Below are 20,243 nucleotides of genomic sequence, written 5' to 3'. Positions count from 1 at the left end.
ACATCAGCCACCGCCACAAGCATACGAACAACACATCGAGTCGGCCGACCCACCAGGTCACCACCCCACAGCACCACACGCATCTACCAGCAGCAATGAGCAACGACGACTTGGCCACATCCGGCGAGCTCCGCTGCTCCAGTCGAGGTAATAATAGACAAATGAAGTCCTTTTCTTGAATTCACCTCGCAGATGCCATCTAAATTTTGTTTGAATCTGAACGGTGCTATTGAATCACATATCATGCCAAGTTCACCGGACCACTATCTAGCTGCAAACAGAAAAGGCACCACTGTATAGCCAGGCCACCCAATCATTCCATCTAAAAATACAATACTGCTGATTGTTTATTGTGAAAATAGAAAATCTGCGGATTTTGAAGGTAGAACTTCACACATTTATCTAAGATGACTGAAAAAAATTGTCGTCACTTATTTTGTTTCTATAGCCAAATTATGAGCAGAACAAAATCCTAGGTAGAAGGGCACACATTATTCTAAGAACAGATTTTTTTACGGGTATATACTAGAGAAGAAACATTGGTATTTATGAGAAAGAAAATGATCTAGACACCTTATGTAAGCAACGTTTAAATATAATATTTCAATGATAATTTGATCCACAAACTGCAAATGAATCGCATGGAGTGATCAGGTGCATACCAAAAAATCTGCTAAATTGCGACAAAAGTTTGATGTTAAAATTAATAGAACTTTAACATACTTTTCCATGCTTGAATTTCGCAGCAAACGTACGTTGATAAAGATACTTAGATTTTTAAGACTTAACCTAATACTATACTAGATTAGTTTGAACTTAAAAAATTTAAGCAACATTTTGAAATAAAGTAAAGCTGAAACACGGATCCATTTTCAAATAGAATTACCGATTTCATTAATTTTCTATAGCATGCAGACTATGGTGATGGATAAACCATGTGGCATATGTATGGACATTCAACATGAGATAATAATGTTTGGACTTTAATTCTTTAAATTATGTGAAAGTATTTCTAAATGTTACTCCTTTGGTTTCTATTTACCTATAGAGAATGAATCATAAAAACCATCAAGAAAATGTGTACATTTAAATCTCTAACAATGACTATCAATATGTTATAACTTTAGCTTGGTTATGTCAAGGAATATTCAATTAATGTTTTCTTCATAGTATTATTTTCTAGAAGAAGAAAATGTATTCATATAAGAAACAATGGTCCAAGAAAATATTTATATTAGGAGTTATACAACTTTAGTAAAATCTAGCCGCGCAAATGTGCAGGTCACCCCGCTAGTTTCCTATAAGCGGAAAGTAGCAAACTTGAGATCACCTTTTATCTTCCAAGAAAAATGTCAGAACTTTGTTGTTAGTAACAACAAACTAGCAACTCAAAAATTTGGAAATGATTTTTTTGTCCAAAATATGCAACTTTCGACCAAATATTGAGTTTGTAATGTGAGTCTTTGAACCATGGTACTTTCTTGTATAGATAGCCACATAATGTTTGTTTCCATATTTGAAATCATTTAGCATATGGAATTAAATTAGCCGTTGGCATGTTCTATGAGTAACCATTTACATCTCTCTTACAATCTAAGAAAAAAAACTTTATCCTACAATTACATTTCTCATGTCTTTGTGGGTGTTTCCAACTTATTTAAGAATGAATCAACTACATCAACTTCGTTTCCACTATGAAAGAACTTCATGCACATTGGTGGTTGTATACTGAACGTAGTGAGTACTACTGATGGCAATGCAAATAGTCCCTCTCCACATATAAGGCCTGCTGCAACTGCCGATGACAGCAAAGTTGCACTTCTTTTATTAATTTTAGTCCATAGATACATTATCGCAGTACCTAGGCACATATCTATGGGGAAATCGGGCCCTGCAAAGAATGGTAGTGCTACCACTGTCATATTAGGAAGATACTTGTGCATTTTCCAGCCTTTTCCCTAAGATACCAATGAAAGTACATCTGTGACAATTGTTATGCAAAATGCAGCAAAGCACATTGTAAGGCAATACTTAGGGAGCTCCTTCACTCCTCCAATGCCAATCACACCGATGGCACGAAAGAGTCCAGCAAAAGGACATGGGTAATGTGATTGAGCAGATCCGATAGTAACTCCAGGCTTTTCACTTTTTTGAAAGGCAAGAAATATACATGGGCTCACAATAGAGCCAATAACTACACCAACAATTTGCCCAATTACCATAGCTCTTTCTGAGGTTAGTGTCATGAAACCCGTCTTGATGTCTTGTGTAGCTTGTGAAGAAATGTGCAGAGCTGCTATCATTATCCCACAAGCTACAAGGCCAACAACAATTGCACCCGGTTTCACAATCCATGCCGCAACAACAAATATTGTAAACTTGCCATAAGTATATCCAACTGACCAATCTGTAAGTCCATTTGCATAAGTGTTTGCAAACGCAATGACCGGCGTGACAATATATAATGTGGCAACATGATAGAATTTAATTTGATCGAACAACCATGGGATAACAACTACTGAGATTGTAGCACTTGCAATGTATCCTCCCACTGATATGGTTAAAGGGATTTTATTTTGAAGAAATACCTCAATCCTCTTACGATCATCGTAGTTAAGGCTAGGGTGTTTTTTTATGTAATTACTCAACCCTGAATCAATATCTTGTTGCTTGTGCTTAATGTCAATACAAGATGCAATAATGACTGTAAGGAAGTTGAATATTCCATCTGTGATGATAATTGTTATGCAAATGAAGACCTGTAGTGCAATTCAGAATAATTAGTCCCATAATTTTCTTAGTCGTATCATCTTTACAATAACAGATAAAACTTTGAAGAAGTGGTTAGTATTATTTTTCTCTCACAGAGGAGTGTTAGTATTCTCAAATGGATCTTATGATTAAAGTGGAACATAATGATCCCAACACTAAAAATTTACATGAAATGTAATCTATAACATGGTTTTAAAAGGTTATACTTGAGATACTTAACAAAATGAGCAATAATTTGTTGAACTTCGGTTAATTTTCATCACTTCCTGAGCAAGCCTACTTATATCCTCTTTATTGACCCCCTTCTCAAGCCTACTTATGGTGTTACATTGACTAGGTCACGCCATGCCTAGAAGAGTGTGTGAACAAGCATGTGAGGACTTCCCAAGGACTATGAGTAGTGGTCATAGAGGATACAAAGCTATGGAAGATTAGGATTCACAAAATTAACAAAGTGATTACACAGTTGCTGGAAGATAACAAGGAGGAGAAAAAGAGTTGTTGGATAAGCATGGCGATGGGTGGTGATGTTAGAGAGCATGAGGATGAAGCCTGTTGTAGAGAATAAGATAGGGGTAGGGGTTTGAGGAATTAGTGGAAGTGAGTGTAAAGAAGGTACATGTTACTTGAAGATCCCGTGGTTTAACTATTTTAGTTTGAAAACTCCAACATGGTAACTATGTTTCAACTACACCTATTTGATAAAACGATAATATAATCATCTCAAGCCTCGCCTCCCACTCCACTTTATCACCTTGATAGTTGATACGTCTCCGTATCTATAATTTTTTATTGTTTTGTGCCAAAATTCTACAACTTTCATATACTTTTGGCAACACTTTATATTATTTTTGGGACTAACATATTGATCAAGTGCCCAGTGTCAGTTCTAGAGGATGGACTAGAGAGTCTCTTGACAAAGAAGGATGAATCATGTTATCAAACTACTTCATTCTATACTTTGCTAAAAAATATTTTTCAAGCAAGAAAAGGAAGGTGTTGATTTTTTAACAATACACCATTTTATTTTATCTCACACTCCTAACTGACATAGTCGGTCTTTTACTATGCATGGTCCAACTACGAATGTGACAACAAAATGCTCAGGAAGTATGATATATATTTAGAGACTTTAAACTCGACTGATCTAGGAACATATTCTACATACGCGAATGAAGAATTTAGAGAAGTATATAATAGTCATGTTTATCACCTCAAAGGTATTGCTGATATGGATACATAACCAAAAGGCTTATTTTCTAGGAAACCTGACAATATTAGTTATTAATTTTAAATAACATTAATGATGAACTAAATTTAATCGAAGGACAATTTCTAGGCAAACCATCAAGGAATCTTGTAAATTGTTTCTTTTAGTCAAAGTTGCCAACCATGTTTATGAAGAATGGGGGAAATAAAGTTGCGAGACAAATATAGAGATTATTAGAATGTTCATATTAAGTTTTGATCATATATTTTGACGGAACACAACTTTTTCAAAATATAAGGCTCTGTTTGATAGCAAGGTATTGACCGAAGTATTGAAAAATTGCAGTATTTTAGCCGGTAGGTGCAAGATACCGCAATTTTCACATTCTTTTACCTAATACCTTTAGTAGTACGTGTACAAAAATTTGATATGGGATTTGGTGTGATTTTACTTTGTATTTTCATCATCCTCTTGAGTAACACTTATGTATGAATTCTCAAGGGACTAAATGTAGGGATAAGTGATGTGCAATGTTAAATGTAATATTGACAGTATGAATTAAGATAGTCAATCACACATGGTATAATCAGCTAAGAGAAGATGGAAGAATAAGGATTAATGTCCATAAAGAAATGCATTATAGTTTTTGCCATGCTAGTACGTGTTGCTGAAATCAACACCAATGGAACTAGAGAAATTATGTATGTGGTCTATACTCAAAGGCATAGTTCTAGTTATTTCGAAATTATTTATGTCATGCTAAGTGTTAAGATAATTAATTTTCATATGGCACATATATCTATTGGCATATTTGTACACTAAAACACCTACTAGAGGCAAAATAATCTACGATTTTATTGAGACACAACTCATTCCGAAAGGTCCAATGACATTAGCAAATATGATCTTATACCAATTTGCATAGACACTAGGAGAGAAACTTGATGTGTTGGGGGCCTGAGACAACATAATGGTGTGGCATAGCTGAAGGAAATATGCCCTAGAGGCAATAATAAAGTCATTATTTATTTCCTTATATCATGATAAATGTTTATTATTCATGCCAGAATTGTATTAACCGGAAACATAATACTTGTGTGAATACATAGACAAACAGAGTGTCACTAGTATGCCTCTACTTGACTAGCTCGTTGATCAAAGATGGTTATGTTTCCTAGTCATTAACATGGGTTGTCATTTGATTAATGGGATCACATCATTAGGAGAATGATGTGATTGACTTGACCCATTCCGTTAGCTTAGCACTCGATCGTTTAGTATGTTGCTATTGCTTTCTTCATGACTTATACATGTTCCTATGACTATGAGATTACGCAACTCCCGTTTACCGGAGGAACACTTTGTGTGCTACCAAATATCACAACGTAACTGGGTGATTATAAAGGTGCTCTACAGGTGTCTCCAAAGGTACTTGTTGGGTTGGCGTATTTCGAGATTAGGATTTGTCACTCCGATTGTCGGAGAGGTATCTCAGGGCCCACTCGGTAATGCACATCACTATAAGCCTTGCAAGCATTGTAACTATTGAGTTAGTTGCGGGATGATGTACCAAAGGGCCCACTCGGTATCTCAGGGCCCATAGGGTCCGCACGCTTAAAGTTTCGATGAAAGCTATATTATGAGTTTATATGTTTTGATGTACCAAAGGTAGTTCGGAGTCCCGGATGTGATCACGGACATGACGAGGAGTCTCTAAATGGTTGAGACATGAAGATTGATATATTGGATGACTATATTCAGACACCGGAATGGTTCCGGGGGTTATCGGATATATACCGGAGTATCGGGGGTTACCGGAACCCCCCGGGGATTTAATGGGCCTACATGGGCCTTAGTGTAGAAGAGGAGGGGCGGCCAGGGCAGGCCGCGCGCCCCCTCCCCCTCTAGTCTGAATTGGACAAGGAGGGGGGGCGGCGCCCCCCTTTCCTTCCTCTCTCCCTCCTCCTTCCCCCCTTCTTCTAATCCAACAAGGAAGGGAGGGAGTCCTACTCCCGGTGGGAGTAGGACTCCTCCTGGCGCACCTCCTCCTGGCCGGCCGCCTCTACCCCTTGCTCCTTTATATACGGGGGCAGGGGGGCACCGCATAGACACAACAATTGATCATTGATCTTTTAGCCGTGTGCGGTGCCCCCCCCTCCACCATAGTCCACCTCGATAATATCATAGTGGTTCTTAGGCGAAGCCCTGCATCGGTAGAACATCATCATCGTCACCACGCCGTCGTGCTGACGAAACTCTCCCTCAACACTCGGCTAGATCGGAGTTCGAGGGACGTCATCGAGCTGAACGTGTGCTGAACTCGGAGGTGTCGTATGTTCGGTACTTGATCGGTCGGATCGTGAAGACGTACGACTACATCAACCGCGTTGTGCTAACGCTTCCGCTTTCGGTCTATGAGGGTACGTGGACACACTCTCCCCTCTCGTTGCTAGGCATCACCATGATCCTGTGTGTGCGTAGGAAAATTTTGAAATTACTACGTTCCCCAATAGTGGTATCTGAGGCAGGTTTTATGCGTAGATGTTATATGCACGAGTAGAACACAAGTGAGTTGTGGGCGATACAAGTCATACTGCTTACCAGCATGTCATACTTTGGTTCGGTGGTATTGTTGGATGAAGCGGCCCGGACCAACATTACGCGTACGCTTACGCGAGACTGGTTCTACCGACGTGCTTTGCACACAGGTGGCTGGCGGGTGTCTGTTTATCCAACTTTAGTTGAACCGAGTGTGGCTACGCCCGGTCCTTGAGAAGGTTAAAACAGCACTAACTTGACGAACTATCGTTGTGGTTTTGATGCGTAGGTAAGAACAGTTCTTGCTCAGCCCGTAGCAGCCACGTAAAACTTGCAACAACAAAGTAGAGGACGTCTAGCTTGTTTTTGCAGGGTATGTTGTGATGTGATATGGTCAAGGCATGATGCTAAATTTTATTGTATGAGATGATCATGTTTTGTAACCGAGTTATCGGCAACTAGCAGGAGCCATATGGTTGTCGCTTTATTGTATGCAATGCAAACACCCTGTAATGCTTTACTTTATCACTAAGCGGTAGCGATAGTCATAGAAGCATAAGATGGCGAGATGACAATGATGCTACGATGGAGATCAAGGTGTCGCGCCGGTGACGATGGTGATCATGACGGTGCTTCGGAGATGGAGATCACAAGCACAAGATGATGATGGCCATATCATATCACTTATATTGATTGCATGTGATGTTTATCTTTTATGCATCTTATCTTGCTTTGATTGACGGTAGCATTATAAGATGATCTCTCACTAAATTATCAAGGTATAAGTGTTCTCCCTGAGTATGCACCATTGCGAAAGTTTTTCGTGCTCAGACACCACGTGATGATCGGGTGTGATAGGCTCTACATTCCAATACAACGGGTGCAAAACAGTTGCACACGCGGAATACTCAGGTTAAACTTGACGAGCCTAGCATATAACAGATATGGCCTCGGAACACTGAGACCGAAAGGTCGAGCGTGAATCATATAGTAGATATGATCAACATAGTGATGTTCACCATTGAAACTACTCCATCTCACGTGATGATCGGACATGGTTTAGTTGATTTGGATCACGTGATCACTTAGAGGATTAGAGGGATGTCTATCTAAGTGGGAGTTCTTAAGTAATATGATTAATTGAACTTGAATTTATCATGAACTTAGTACCTGATAGTATTTTGATTGTCTATGTTGATTGTAGATAGATGGCCCGTGATGTTGCTCCGTTGAATTTTAATGCGTTCCTTGAGAAAGCAAAGTTGAAAGATGATGGTAGCAATTACACGGACTGGGTCCGTAACTTGAGGATTATCCTCATTGCTGCATAGAAGAATTACGTCCTGGAAGCACCGCTAGGTGCCAGATCTGCTGCAGGAGCAACACCAGATGTTATGAACGTCTGGCAGAGCAAAGCTGATGACTACTCGATAGTTCAGTGTGCCATGCTTTACGGCTTAGAACCGGGACTTCAACGATGTTTTGAACGTCATGGAGCATATGAGATGTTCCAGGAGTTGAAGTTAATATTTCAAGCAAATGCCCGGATTGAGAGATATGAAGTCTCCAATAAGTTCTACAGCTGTAAGATGGAGAAGAATAGTTCTGTCAGTGAGCATATACTCAAAATGCCTGGGTATAACAATCACTTGATTCAACTAGGAGTTAATCTTCCGGATGATAGCGTCATTGACAGAATTCTTCAATCACTGCCACCAAGCTACAAGAGCTTCGTGATGAACTATAAAATGCAAGGGATGGATAAGACAATTCCCGAGCTCTTCGCAATGCTAAAGGCTGCGGAGGTAGAAATCAAGAAGGAGCATCAAGTGTTGATGGTCAACAAGACCACCAGTTTCAAGAAAAAGGGCAAAGGGAAGAAGAAGGGGAACTTCAAGAAGAACAACAAACAAGTTGCTGCTCAGGAGAAGAAACCCAAGTCTGGACCTAAGCCTGAGACTGAGTGCTTCTACTGCAAACAGACTGGTCACTGGAAGCGGAACTGCCCCAAGTATTTGGCGGATAAGAAGGATGGCAAGGTGAAAGGTATATGTGATATACATGTTATTGATGTGTACCTTACTAATGCTCGCAGTAGCACCTGGGTATTTGATACTAGTTCTGTTGCTAATATTTGCAACTCGAAACAGGGACTACGGATTAAGCGAAGATTGGCTAAGGACAAGGTGACGATGCGCGTGGGAAATGGTTCCAAAGTCGATGTGATCGCGGTCGGCACGCTACCTCTACATCTACCTTCGGGACTAGTTTTAGACCTGAATAATTGTTATTTGGTGCCAGCGTTGAGCATGAACATTATATCTGGATCTTGTTTGATGCGAGACGGTTATTCATTTAAATCAGAGAATAATGGTTGTTCTATTTATATGAGTAATATCTTTTATGGTCATGCACCCTTGAAGAGTGGTCTATTTTTGTTGAATCTCGATAGTAGTGATACACATATTCATAATATTGAAGCCAAAAGATGCAGAGTTGATAATGATAGTGCAACTTATTTGTGGCACTGCCGTTTAGGTCATATCGATGTAAAGCGCATGAACAAACTTCATACTGATGGACTTTTGGAACCACTTGATTATGAATCACTTGGTACTTGCGAACCGTGCCTCATGGTCAAGATGACTAAAACGCCGTTCTCTGGAACTATGGAGCGAGCAACAGATTTGTTGGAAATCATACATACAGATGTATGTGGTCCGATGAATATTGAGGCTCACGGCGGGTATCGTTATTTTCTCACATTCACAGATGATTTAAGCAGATATGGGTATATCTACTTAATGAAACATAAGTCTGAAACATTTGAAAAGTTCAAAGAATTTCAGAGTGAAGTGGAAAATCATTGTAACAAGAAAATAAAGTTTCTAGGATCTGATCATGGAGGAGAATATTTGAGTTACGAGTTTGGTCTTCATTTGAAACAATGCGAAATAGTTTCGCAACTCACGCCACCCGGAACACCATAGCGTAATGGTGTGTCCGAATGTCGTAATCGTACTTTACTGGATATGGTGCGATCTATGATGTCTCTTACCGATTTACCGCTATCATTTTGGGGTTATGCTTTAGAGACAGCTGCATTCATGTTAAATAGGGCACCATCTAAATCCATTGAGACGACGCCTTATGAACTATGGTTTGGCAAGAAACCAAAGTTGTCGTTTCTTAAAGTTTGGGGTTGCGATGCTTATGTGAACAAGCTTCAACCTGATAAGCTAGAACCCAAATCGGAGAAATGTGTCTTCACAGGATACCCAAAGGAGACTATTGGGTATACCTTCTATCAAAGATCTGAAGGCAAGATATTTGTTGCTAAGAATGGATCCTTTCTAAAGAGGGAGTTTCTCTCGAAAGAAGTGAGTGGGAGGAAAGTAGAACTTGATGAGGTAACTGTACCTGCTCCCTTATTGGAGAGTAGTTCATCATAGAAACCGGTTCCTGTGACACCTACACCAATTAGTGAGGAAGCTAATGATGATGATCATGAAACTTCAGATCAAGTTGTTACTAAACCTCGTAGGTCAACCAGGGTAAGATCCGCACCATAGTGGTACGGTAATCCTGTTCTGGAGGTTATGTTACTAGACCATGACGAACCTACGAACTATGAAGAAGCTATGGTGAGCCAAGATTCCGCAAAATGGCTTGAGGCCTTGAAATCTGAGATGGGATCCATGTATGAGAACAAAGTGTGGACTTTGGTTGAGTTGCCCGATGATCGGCAAGCCATTGAGAATAAATGTATCTTCAAGAAGAAGACTGACACTGACGGTAATGTTACTGTCTATAAAGCTCAACTTGTTGCGAAAGGTTTTCGACAATCTCAAGGGATTGACTACGATGAGACTTTCTCACCCGTAGCGATGCTTAAGTCTGTCCGAATCATGTTAGCAATTGCCGCATTTTATGATTATGAAATTTGGTAAATGGATGTCAAAACTGCATTCCTGAATGGATTTCTGGAAGAAGAGTTGTATATGATGCAATCGGAAGGTTTTGTCGATCCAAAAGGAGCTAACAAAGTGTGCAAGCTCCAGCGATCCATTTATGGACTGGTGCAAGCCTCTCGGAGTTGGAATAAATGCTTTGATAGTGTGATCAAAGCATTTGGTTTTATACAGACTTTTGGAGAAGCCTGTATTTACAAGAAAGTGAGTGGGAGCTCTGTAGCATTTCTGATATTATATGTGGATGACATATTGCGGATTGGAAATGATATAGAATTTCTGGATAGCATAAAGGGATACTTGAATAAGAGTTTTTCAATGAAGCACCTCGGTGAAGCTGCTTATATATTGGGCATCAAGATCTATAGAGATAGATCGAGATGCTTAATTGGACTTTCACAAAGCACATACATTGACAAAGTTTTGAAGAAGTTCAAAATGGATCAAGCAAAGAAAGGGTTCTTGCCTGTGTTACAAGGTGTGAAGTTGAGTAAGACTCAATGCCCGACCACTGCAGAAGATAGAGAGAAAATGAAAGATGTTCCCTATGCTTCAGCCATAGGCTCTATCATGTATGCAATGCTGTGTACCAGACCTGATGTGTGCCTTGCTATAAGTTTAGCAGGGAGGTACCAAAGTAATCCAGGAGTGGATCACTGGGCAGCGGTCAAGAACATCCTGAAATACCTGAAAAGGACTAAGGATATGTTTCTCGTTTATGGAGGTGACAAAGAGCTAGTCGTAAATGGTTACGTCGATGCAAGCTTTGACACTGATCCGGACGATTCTAAATCGCAAACCGGATACGTGTTTACATTAAACGGTGGAGCTGTTAGTTGGTGCAGTTCTAAACAAAGCGTTGTGGCGGGATCTACGTGTGAAGCGGAGTACATAGCTGCTTCGGAAGCAGCAAATAAAGGAGTCTGGATGAAGGAGTTCATATCCGATCTAGGTGTCATACCTAGTGCATCGGGTCAAATGAAAATCTTTTGTGACAACACTGGTGCAATTGCCTTGGCAAAGGAATCCAGATTTCACAAGAGAACCAAGCACGTCAAGAGACGCTTCAATTCCATCCGGGATCTAGTCCAGCTGGGAGACATAGAAATTTGCAAGATACATACAGATCTGAATGTTGCAGACCCGTTGACTAAGCCTCTTCCACGAGCAAAACATGATCAGCACCAAGGCTCCATGGGTGTTAGAATCATTACTGTGTAATCTAGATTAGTGACTCTAGTGCAAGTGGGAGACTGAAGGAAATAAGCCCTAGAGGCAATAATAAAGTTATTATTTATTTCCTTATATCATGATAAATGTTTATTATTCATGCTAGAATTTTATTAACCGGAAACATAATACTTGTGTGAATACATAGACAAACAGAGTGTCACTAGTATGCCTCTACTTGACTAGCTCATTGATCAAAGATGGTTATGTTTCCTAGCCATTGACATGAGTTGTCATTTGATTAACGGGATCACATCATTAGGAGAATGATGTAATTGACTTGACCCATTCCGTTAGCTTAGCACTCGATCGTTTAGTATGTTGCTATTGCTTTCTTGATGACTTATACATGTTCCTATGACTATGAGATTATGCAACTCCCGTTTACCGGAGGAACACTTTGTGTGCTACCAAACGTCACAACGTAACTGGGTGATTATAAAGGTGCTCTACAGGTGTCTCCAAAGGTACTTGTTGGGTTGGCGTATTTCGAGATTAGGATTTGTCACTCCGATTGTCGGAGAGGTATCTCAGGGCCCACTCGGTAATGCACATCACTTAAGCCTTGCAAGCATTGCAACTAATGAGTTAGTTGTGGGATGATGCATTACGGAATGAGTAAAGAGACTTGCCAGTAACGAGATTGAACTAGGTATTGAGATACCGACGATCGAATCTCGGTCAAGTAACATACTGATGACAAAGGGAACAACGTATGTTGTTATGCGGTTTGACCGATAAAGATCTTCGTAGAATATGTGGGAGCCAATATGAGCATCCAGGTTCCGCTATTGGTTATTGACCGGAGACGTGTCTCGGTCATGTCTAAATAGTTCTCGAACCCGTAGGGTCCGCACGCTTAAAGTTTCGATGACAATTATATTAGGAGTTTATATGTTTTGATGTACCAAAGTTAGTTCAGAGTCCCGGATGTGATCACGGACATGACGAGGAGTCTCTAAATGGTTGAGACATGAAGATTGATATATTGGACGACTATATTCAGACACCGGAATGGTTCCGGGGGTTATCGGATATATACCGGAGTACCGGGGGTTACCGGAACCCCCCGGGGGTTTAATGGGCCTACATGGGCCTTAGTGGAGAAGAGGAGGGGCGGCCAGGGCAGGCCGCGCGACCCTCCCCCTCTAGTCTGAATTGGACAAGGAGGGGGGGCGGCGCCCCCCTTTCCTTCCTCTCTCCCTCCTCCTTCCCCCCTTCTTCTAATCCAACAAGGAAGGGAGGGAGTCCTACTCCCGGTGGGAGTAGGACTCCTCCTGGCGCGCCTCCTCCTGGCCGGTGGCCTCTCCCCCCTTGCTCCTTTATATACGGGGGCAGGGGGCACCCCATAGACACAACAATTGATCATTGATCTTTTAGCTGTGTGCGGTGCCCCCTCCACCATAGTCCACCTCGATAATATCGTAGCGGTGCTTAGGCGAAGCCCTGCGTCGGTAGAACATCATCATCGTCACCACGCCGTCATGCTGACGAAACTCTCCCTCAACACTCGGCCGGATCGGAGTTCGAGGGACGTCATCGAGGTGAACGTGTGCTGAACTCGGAGGTGCCATACGTTCGGTACTTGATTGGCCGGATCGTGAAGACGTACGACTGCATCAACCGCGTTGTGCTAACGCTTCCGCTTTCGGTCTACGAGGGTACGTGGACACACTCTCCCCTCTCGTTGTTATGCATCACCATGATCCTGTGTGTGCGTAGAATTTTGTTGAAATTACTACGTTCCCCAACAATAGCATCTTGGTTTGGACTGATACAATCATTGTACTATAGCGACTTTAGGAATTCTCAGTTATCTTAGTGTTTGATTTGTCATGGGACCTTTCCCATTGAAAGCTGATAGATAAACTTATCTAGTTGCTTGGTAGTAATGGTTTGGAACCCAACAATGCCATATCACAAAATAAGTAGGTTTGTCTGAAGAACTCTACCATGGAGATCTATTATTTCATATGTCAAGTAATCAACCTTGAACAATCACATGCTACATAGAACTCATTAGTTTGTATGACTTAGGAGACTAATCATCATATCCAAGATCCTCTAGTGTGCATGTGAATTATGTTGCACATGTGAATAATAGGTGTAACTTTGAGTGAACACAAATAGAATGTTTACGCACCCTACTCTGTATTAAGGTATATTGTACCCCCCCCCCCCCCCCCCCCTCTAAATTTTGTACCAACAGGTTTTCTTGGGAAGTGTTCTTTAAGTATGAAACAATTGTAATAGTAATTTATGTGGTAGTTTATGAATTTGAATGAACCAGTGTACTGATTTATTTTTCTAATATGTGGCATTAGAAAGTACTCAAGACCCGATGTTTCTGGAGTAAATTTAAACAATGGGTCGTTAACAAAAAGTAAAACTGGGAGACCTACGAGCCTCCCATAATGCTTTTATGTTGCTAGTAGAATGATTGCCTCGATCACATGCCGCGAGGATGTCTTCATATGTCTTGGGTCACTTCTCCGTGGAAATATCTAGGCCTTCTATGGTTGATTAGCCCGGGACTATTTATTGGATCCTTGGACTGGCTTCACCGGATAAAGTCCAAAATAAATACGCTGAGAAAGTACGTAGATGCAGTGGCGTAGACGGGCCCCAGGCAACACTGGCCATGGCTTGGGGCGTGAACACAAATTCCTTTGTTGACTGTAGCCGATTTAGATATTGTTCATCGCTATTTGTTACTGTGGCTATAGGTTGGCCCAGGGCATGTATGGATCTTGCCTATGCCACCAGGTAGATGTATGCGTTCCCATCATGATGTGCTTTCATCCATGCTGCCTCGGCAGGTCCCACGTGCGCGTGGGAGGAGTGAATTGCAAAAAAAACACCACATTTGAAGTTCACTTTCGGAATCGCCACCACATTTCTTGGGCGCCCCAAAAATCTATTAGTTTCCTTACAGATTTTCTCAATAAACACTAATGACCGATTTGAGCGATTTAATCCAATTTCTAACCAATTGGACCCACAAGCGCTGACGTGGCACAAAAAGTCAAAGAAAACAATGTTGACAGTTACTCCTCAGGATCCCCTCCATCCCCACGATCCCCATGTCTCTGGACTGGTCCCTGCATACTTTACCTGATGGTCGGTGCCGCCCAGCCATCTCTCTTGCCGTGCTCCGCCCCCTTCCACCATCCGCCACATCTTCTCCTACCTAGCACCGACGAGATCCACCGCTCCGCACAGACCCACACCGGATCCCGCAATGCGGCCCCTCCCCCTGCCCCGACGAGCTCCGTCCACTTCCTCTATATCGTGCAACGAGCCGGTCTCTAGATCACACCCATGAGCTCGCTGTCGGTCTCCAGGTCACACCCACGAGCTCGCCGCCGCCGCTCTCCGGCTTGGCGCGCACGGGTCTAGTGCTAGTGGAGAGGCCGACCATGTGGGCGGGGGGCGGGTTTAAGCTTGCGTGCGGTGGGGATGTGCATAGAGATCTCCCACATGCGGCGGCGTACGGTTTCAGATCGAGGCACGAGTGCCCGCCGAGGAGCTACCGCGCGTGCTATGGCCACCACACCCCAGGCTGCCGCGAGTAGGAGCCTGCCCTGGTGCGCTGACGTCCGGAGAATTGCGTGTCCTGCCGCCGCTCTCCTCGCCCAAGGTGGTGGACATGGTCGCCAGAGTTGTCTTTCCAAGCCCCTCCGCCGTCACCCGTCTCCCCTCCTGCGGTGACGTGCTCACGGGAGCAGCCTCCCAGGGGTCCAATTGTAATCGATTTTTCTCTAGGGTGCTTTGTGCAATTTTTCAGGGACCCTTTTGTAAGTTTAGCTGATGACTGGTGGGCCCCATGTCTAAGTTAATGTTCAACAAACGGTATCGAGCAATTTAGTCCACGTCAGCGCTTACAAGTGGGTCCAACTGGTCAGGAATTGGATTAGATCGCTCAAATCGGTCATTAGTGTTTATTGAGAAAATATGTAAGGAAACTGGTAGATTTTTGTAGCGCCCAAGAAATGTGGTGACGATTCCGGAAGTGAACTTCAAATGTGGTGGTTTTTTGCAATTCACTTGTGTGGGAGTGATGATGAGGTCCTGCCAGCATGGTAATCAAGAGGGGCTAAATGATTGAATCGGTCATGGCAGGATGATAGATACGATCAGGAACTCTCGAGGTGGTGACTCATTGCAACATGGCTTCATCCTTCGTTACACAAGAATCGAACAACCTTGCTTATTCTATGCAAAACTAGGTTACAATCTATAGTAAGCTCATTGATCCCTTTTTTATGAAGTATTGGCAAAATTATGATCTCTTGAAATTGAACAACTAAAAGATTGTAAGTGCTTACTATTACAGAATTGAAAAATCGCTTGCCCTATTAGTAGTAAGTTATGTAGGCTAGGGATGATATATGTGCTTGGCATGTCAGGGAGTCATCATAGTGAGAGCATCCCAAGTTTAATTAGATGGTGATCTCATGAGCCTCAACCTCAACCAGATTTAAGATTTCTTTCACTAGTTCTTGATCAATGAGCCTTCTTGATTATACAACAACTATCATTATTTCTTCTTCTATTGTTGCTGGGTGAAATTGTACAACAACTTATCTGGAGTTTTGTTCCATCAAAGAAATTTATCTTGTCATTATTGACTCTCGAGGTATATTTTTGGAACCCCTTTTACTTATTCATGTTTTTCTTTCATACCCCGTTGGTATTTTTCAATAAGCTGCTAATCTAAGCAGTCCCCTATCACCTAGCTAGTTCTAATCCCCGTGGCAAGAATTATTTGTTGTCGTATTATTTTTATATCATTATCTAATATATGGGTTAGTTCATGCCAATTTAATATATGTATTTTAAGTTTATGAGATATTCAATCATTTATTGGAGAAATGGGTACGCGTAGCAACGTGCACCATCATGGTTAGTTTCTCCTAGAAAACACATGTGGTCCTACTCAATTAAGACACTAAAGTCTAATTATATACATCTCTATGGTTCCCCTGTAACATTACATACTCCCTCCATTCTAACGAATAAGGCGCACATGCTTCCCAAAATCCAACTTTGACCATAAATGCGATCAATAACATATATATTTGTGACTTCAAAATTATACCATGAATTCAGCTGTGTAATTTTTATCACATATAGTCCATATTTGGCTGGTCTAATTTATGGTCAAAGTTGAATTTTGGGAAGCGTGCATGCCTTATTCATTGGAATGGAGGGAGTAGGGAAAAAGTCAAGCGATTTGTACGCATCTCCAAATATTGAATGAACTGAAAATGATGCAACAAGGATTGTATCTACATTGCCTTTATAGTTTGTATCTACTTTATGTTATCGATCTCATGTGTGTGCTTGCATCCAGTGGTTCATTACAGGTTCAACAATGACTCACGCATATTATCCAACAATTTTGAATAAACGTATAATGATCTTTTAATATATTAGCTCAAAACCAAGCACTATGTTAGTTTTAAATCGTTAGTAATGAAGCAACCAAAACATATGAAATTCCCGTTAAGAAATACCATGTTCAAAATGTCAGTAATGAAGAATCGAAAATATGTGAAATTCTAGTCAAGAAATACCTACTTAATTTTTTGTACATACCTTGTATCCATTCATCCCCGTAAGACTTGAAGCACTATCAGTGTGATACCATTGCCCGTGTTTTGATTCAAGAAAAGGGTATAGCAATCCCCAAGATATGATTCCTCCAAAGAGTAACGCAAAATTTACCACATGTGGACAAATCATTCCAACACCAACAAATGTGGGGGAAAAATCAAATTTGAATCTGCATGCACAACATCATATCTGAGTTGTTGAAGTAATGATTCATATAAAAATATTATTCGTTCAACCAATGATTCATATACATCTTTTAAGAAATTATTTATCAAAATACACATTTAATTAAGAACCCACCAGTGTATGTAATCCAAAAGGAAAGTCATTATGTTGCATGTACATGTGCATGCACATGCATCGATGTGACCCAAATGCAATTTCATAATATCGTAAACTTATTGCACGCATGGTCACGTTAATATGTGTTAAGGCACCAATGACATCTTAATATACCAAGTGATTGCTTAAACTTGAAAAGTGTGTCTGTGAAAGCAATACCATGATGCACATGAAGGCCTCTTATACGCATTGAGTAATCAAAGGAAGAAGACATATGCATTGGCGACACAATATTCATGATCTGATAGACAGAGTACTCTAAGTCATTGTGATGATATATTTTTACACATTTAAACACCATGTTGTTCTAGAAGAATTGAGTATGTACACTATAAGAGAAGGAGAAAAGCAAAGAGAAAACAATCTACTGCAGGTGCAGGAGATTCCACGCTATGTAAAGAACATTGATTAAAGGACTGAGTCAAATCAATGCTAGAATAATCTTGGTAACAAATTTATTTTGTTCGATTTGGTGCCTATACATACTTTGCAAGCTTCAAGGTGTTTATGTTCGTTTCGGAGGCTAGAAATTTCATGCTAAATATAGAGAAAATAAAAAATATGTGTTGCTTATATTCTCGGGCTCAGTTTATTTATAACCTTATATATTAGATTAAGAAAAATAATAGAATTGTAATGTTTATCTTGATGGATCAGATTATAATGGTCAAAATGAGCTTATTCTAAACAAAGGAAAGAAATGTTTAAGCGGACCTTACGCATCAAATTATCTACCACACAAAAAATTGGATTTTTAAAAAAAAATCAAGTATATGTTTTGATTTTTTTTTCTGAGCAGGAGCAGATGAGCCTGGGCACTGAGTTGGATTTCCATGTTTACAAAGCTTATTCACTTTACAGAAATAAAATATCTAGACCGAAGCGGAAATGCAACAAGCGGTACAAAAGCTTCACATGTGTAGTACTGTTACTTATTTTGTTCTATAATAGTGATTTATCCATGGCAACTTTATGTTGGTGGCACAATCTTCATCTTCAATTCATCAACAGAAGCAAATTTGACTCTTAGTAATGACATGGTTAGGGCTTTTCATTTGGTAAATATCCTTTTCTCTTTGAGGTTCTTAGATATAGGGATTTTGGCCCTTGATGATCGAACTGGGTCGCTTCTACCTCGTCGACCGCCTCCTCCTCAAGGCATTCCAAATGCTCGTTCCACCATATGGCATCCAGGACATCTGTGTTTATATTTTTTTTCATGTTTTTAGAACCATCAAGTACAACATAGGCTCATGCACGCGCGCACACACACGAACACAAACACCATCACCACCACCACCACCAAAACATAGGCACTCACACAACACCTATTGAAAAAAATCACCAGAAGTGACTCACTATTGACATGGACTTGTACTCCCAATGAAAGAATATTCCATCTTAATGAGACAAATAGAGCATCAGGGTACAAAAACCCTCCTCGTCATTAAACAACACACTATCCTCCTTCTATTTTCACCATTTCAATGGACATTCTATACTTCATGGTGCATAGAGTAAGTTTTAGGGCATTATTTTTTGTTTATCTTGGCCTTGGACTTGAGAAAGGTAAGACAACCGACGGGGCACCAAATTATATCCAACCCCTTTCAGGTGAGTTCAGTCGATCTAAAATAAAAGGATTTGAGCCAATATGGGGTTCATGGTTGAAAAGGCAGGCCCGAGTAAGTTGATCAATAGGGACATGAGTGGACTACGAGGAAAACAACAGGGATAAATTAAACATCCCTTCTTTAATGGTGTAGAAATAAGCTTTCCTACAATTGATAGTGTATGCATGGATGATTCTTCTATATTTTACGTTGGAAGCACCATACTAGAGAAAACCACGAGATGTTCTTTCTGTATCTCTAGTTTGAAAAACTTCTAAAGGATGACCACTTCTGCTAACAAAGTTTTTATGTTCCTCAAACCAATCTCCATATGATCAAATCCATCTTGCTCAATGATACGTCTCCAACGTATCTATAATTTTTGATTGTTCCATGCTATTATATTATCTGTTTTGGATGTTTAATGGGCTTTATTATGCACTTTTATATTATTTTTGGGACTAACCTACTAACCGAAGGCCCAGTGCAAATTGCTGTTTTTTGGCCTATTTCAGTGTTTCGCAGAAAAGGAATATCAAACGGAATGAAACCTTCGCGAGGATCGTTTTTGGAACAAACACAATCTAGGAGACTTGGAGTGGACGTCAAGGAAGCAACGAGGCGTCCACGAGGCAGGGAGGCGCGCCCCCCACCATCATGGGCCCCTCGTAGCTCCACCGACCTACTTCTTTCGCCTATATATACTCTTAGACCCTGAAAACATCAAGGGGAGCCACGAAACCTATTTTCCACCGCCGCAACCTTCTGTACCCATAAGATCCCATCTTGGGGCCTTTTCCGGCGCTCCACCAGAGGGGGAATCGATCACGGAGGGCTTCTACATCAACACCATAGCCTCTCCGATGATGTGTGAGTAGTTTACCACAGACCTTCGGGTCCATAGTTATTAGCTAGATGGCTTCTTCTCTCTCTTTGGATATCAATACA

The 20,243-nt window shown here is 40.9% G+C and overlaps 1 pseudogene; it reads right to left on the bottom strand.

The window, feature by feature from the left end:
* Positions 1-1,628: 1,628 nt before the first annotated feature.
* LOC109763483 (probable metal-nicotianamine transporter YSL3) overlaps positions 1,629-20,243 on the bottom strand; it is a 67,842-nt pseudogene continuing 49,227 nt past the window's right edge.

The sequence above is a fragment of the Aegilops tauschii genome, chromosome 5 (genome assembly GCF_002575655.3).
Source record: "Aegilops tauschii subsp. strangulata cultivar AL8/78 chromosome 5, Aet v6.0, whole genome shotgun sequence".
Lineage (NCBI taxonomy): Eukaryota > Viridiplantae > Streptophyta > Magnoliopsida > Poales > Poaceae > Aegilops > Aegilops tauschii.
Note: the sequence above shows the minus strand (reverse complement) of the source record. Positions and strands in the feature narration are given on the sequence as shown.